General features: G+C 48.7%; 1 long non-coding RNA gene across 1 annotated transcript in view; it reads right to left on the reverse strand.

Annotated features, from left to right (window-relative positions):
• Nucleotides 1-547: 547 nt before the first annotated feature.
• LOC116080313 overlaps nucleotides 548-3,498 on the reverse strand; it is a 3,374-nt gene continuing 423 nt past the window's right edge. Inside the window, exons 2-3 of the long non-coding RNA XR_004114392.1 lie at nucleotides 2,933-3,201; nucleotides 548-862 (exon numbers count right to left, since the gene is read on the reverse strand). This is a non-coding gene — a long non-coding RNA (uncharacterized LOC116080313). The remainder of the gene's footprint in view (nucleotides 863-2,932; nucleotides 3,202-3,498) is intronic.

A 3,498-nucleotide genomic window follows, 5' to 3' on the forward strand; every position in this document is an offset into this window, starting at 1 on the left:
CGGACTGCAAGGTGGACCTGAGTGGAGCTTTGAGTTCAGCATCCCCAGCATGGCTATTCATAGCAGTCAGAGTGCTGATCGAGGACAACAAAGCACTGCCCATCCATAAGACAGAATATAATTAGGATCCTAACAGGCAGTAAATTGCTCAAGGGCATGGCTAGGCCTTGGGAACATGCTAACTAAAGCAGGCGATCCTATGAGAATGGCTTCTGGGAGAAATGTAGTCTGTCTTTACAAACCAAACTCTTACCCAATCTGCAACCAAGTTAGTGCTGTGCTTTGAGATCATTTATAACGATGTATCCTTCTGCACAGTCAACCTGTTCAGAACAACTGACCTCTGAGAAAAATATTACAATCTTACTATACTTTGGACGGCAAACACAATAAAGTCTTGTGAGCTCAGCTGAATGCGGGCTTTGATCATGCTATCTTTCCTATTTCTCCTTTGTAACTATCAAGAGGCACTATTCCTAGGACAATGGGATCACATGTCCATTCACCCTTATAGGGAGTACACCAAAGTACAGATGCAAAGCTCGGCTTGGTGACCCAATGAGTTTTTATTGGGGTTATGTACAGGTATGTGGGTGGTATGACTCAAGCCATCACCAATTGGTGACAGTTCCTAACAGTGGGTAGGTAGGTCCTCATAGTGAGCAACCTGGAGATGGCTCAGTAGACTGGAGTGCTCTTTGCAGATAGCGCAGGTGGTCAGAGGCTCTTCCAGGAAGTCTGGCTGATTTGTTTCTTCCAGGTAATTTGGTTGATTTCTGTTTTTCCCAGGAGGCTCAGCTGTTGGGTCTTCTAGGCAGCCCAGCTTATCTGGGAGTATGTCTTAGCTCTTCTTATATACATGCTTGAAGGGGGAGGAGCCTAGTGAGTCTGGTTAGTTTCAGGGACTTCCTTTAGCACTTCTGAGTGCCCCCCCCCAGACAGGGTTTCTCTGTGTAGCCTTGGCCCTCCTGGAACTCACTCTGTAGACCGGCTGGCCTCAAACTCAGAAATCCACCTGCCTCTGCCTCCCAAGTGCTGGGAGGCTCTTCTGAGTTGTTTACTTCTTGTCTTAACCAGCTTCCCTGCTGGCTGGAACTTACCTCCTTAGAACATCCTATTGTTCCACCTTCTTGCACACATACCTGGTCCTTAGGAGCCTCCCTCCCAAACATAAGCTTTTAATCTGGAGTAAACTGCTGCACAGCAAACCCATTCAAAACAATGTGTGTGAGTTCGACAGGTCTCAGACTGCTGGAAGCAGTGAGCCACACTGTAAACAAGTCACAACCTTCCCTTCACCCCAAAATGCTCGCCCTCCCCCTACGAAATGCTGCAAGCAACTTGTGATTATAGCTTGATAAACCTGAACGTGACTTTGTGTGCTATTATGAGTCAGTAGGACCAGGAAAAACAATGTTTTTTTTCTCCCTTCTGAGACTCCTGTAAGAGACAGGGGCAGAGCTGTTCTTTCCTTTTTGTTACATTTGCTGAGCTGTTCAGTATAGGGAGAAAGACCTGGATCCAGGGCTCCCTTTTTAGATTAGAACCTGAAATTAGAATTCATTTAGATTAGACCTACTCTAGAGTAGACTATTAGACTCAAGCTCTTTTGGATAAATCAGGTTCGCTCCTGGGAAAATGACACCAAGTTAGTCTTTCTTCCTTTACGAAGCATCGCCACACAGGCACAAAGGTGAAGGGTTGTATCCACCCACTCACCGGATCCACGGAGCAGACACTGCCACGGAATGGGGTACCAGGGACACAGGGATACAAGGGCGGTGGTTGTATAATGGAAACAACCAGTATGTTTAGTTTTGTAGGGGAAAAAGTTCTGTGGAGCTGGAGACACGTTTCAGTCATTAAGAGCACTAGCTGAACTTGCAGGGCACCCAAATTCAGGTCCCAACACCCATATTGAGCAGCCTCACAACTGCCTCTAACTCCAGCTCCAGGGGATCCAACGCCTTCCTGTGGACTCCCAAGCACCTGCACTCGTATGCAAATACAGAGGGAAAACAAAAGTTCTGTGGATGGGGGTGGTTGTGGCTGCGCCTCGGTGTTAGTACACTTAATGTCAGCAGCTAGAAATCCCAACACTGGTAAAATGGTAACTTTGTATTATGCATATATTATAATTAAAGCATAAAGAGAGAGCCTGTGATGGTGCATGCTTGTTATCCTGGCACTCAGGATGTAGGGTTCTGGGTTCCAGACCTTGGCTCTGGTGCTGGCCAGCAGAGCTTCTGTGCTGGACTAGGATCCTTTGCCAGCCTACTCCTGGCTGCTGCACCAACTCTCAGGTGCCAGAGTTGGGGCTGGGCTTACAGCATCTTACCAGGTAAGCTGATCCAGATGTTTCTATCCTGTGGGATTCGTTTCTTGGCTGGCTTTGGGGGGGGGGGGGTTATGAAAAGGAGTTAAACTAACGCTGACCCTGAGACTCAACTGATCTTTGGTCCTCAGCTATCCAAATAGCCCTGTTTTCACATTTCCTTTGTGTTGGGAAATTCACATAGGACCTTTGACCCTCACCCTAAACTCTGACAGGGAAGTGCTTGGTGTGCCCATGCAAGATGGGTTGGCATTGGCTTCTACTGACTGTGCTCCTGAGCAAGCTGCTGTGGGCATCGTGGGGCAAGAATGGAAATTCAATATCTGTCGCACAGAACCCAGAGGCTCTGAACAGGTCTGAGTTCTTGAAAGCCTGACTCCTCTGTCTCTCAATCCTACCTGTGGAGTGTCCCAACCATTTCCTTATCTGTTTAAAATTCGAAGTTGGATCAATAGAGCAGAGGCTGGATAGACTCTGGGGAGGGCATACAATGTGTCAAGAGGCAGCTAGTGGGTGGTAGGCTGGGACTCCTGGGTTCCCGTCCTCTTTCTGTATTTGGATGGGATTGTGGGTACAATCCTAGGGTCTTGGTCTTACCTGGGTGCCCTGTGGAGCAAAGATAACCCCCAGTTTGGGCCCTGGAGGCTCAATAGAAATGTCACTCATTAGGACTTCAGGGAAAAGAGGTAGCTGTGGTTTATGTTTTCAGACAGGCTCTCACTGTGTAGCCCTGGCTGTTCTGGAACTTGCTCTGTAGACCAGGCTGGCCTCGAACTCAGAGATCTGTCTGCTCTGCCTCCTGAGTGCTGGGATTAAAGGCGTGCATCACTCCAGCCTGGAAGCCTTCTGTTCTTGCCTTTTCCAACCTACCAAGGTATAGGATGGAGAAGAGTCTCCTTAAACCTGGCACTTGGCCACTGCTCCCCAGGAGGAAGAGGAAGTTCTGGGTTTCCAGGGACAACCCCTAAATGTAACCCACCACTTGGCTGCCCTCCTCTCTCTCCTCAAAGCCCAGGGCTTAGGCTGTCAGGGAAAGAAGAGAGGGCCCAAACAAAAGATGGGGAGGAGCCCAGCTCCAAGTAGAGGCAAAAAAGAAACTGGTGTCTAGCAGGGAAATTCCTGAGTGAGCCCATCTTCCAGGGGGCAGAAATTCCCCCCCCCCC

The sequence above is a fragment of the Mastomys coucha genome, unplaced genomic scaffold (genome assembly GCF_008632895.1).
Source record: "Mastomys coucha isolate ucsf_1 unplaced genomic scaffold, UCSF_Mcou_1 pScaffold6, whole genome shotgun sequence".
Lineage (NCBI taxonomy): Eukaryota > Metazoa > Chordata > Mammalia > Rodentia > Muridae > Mastomys > Mastomys coucha.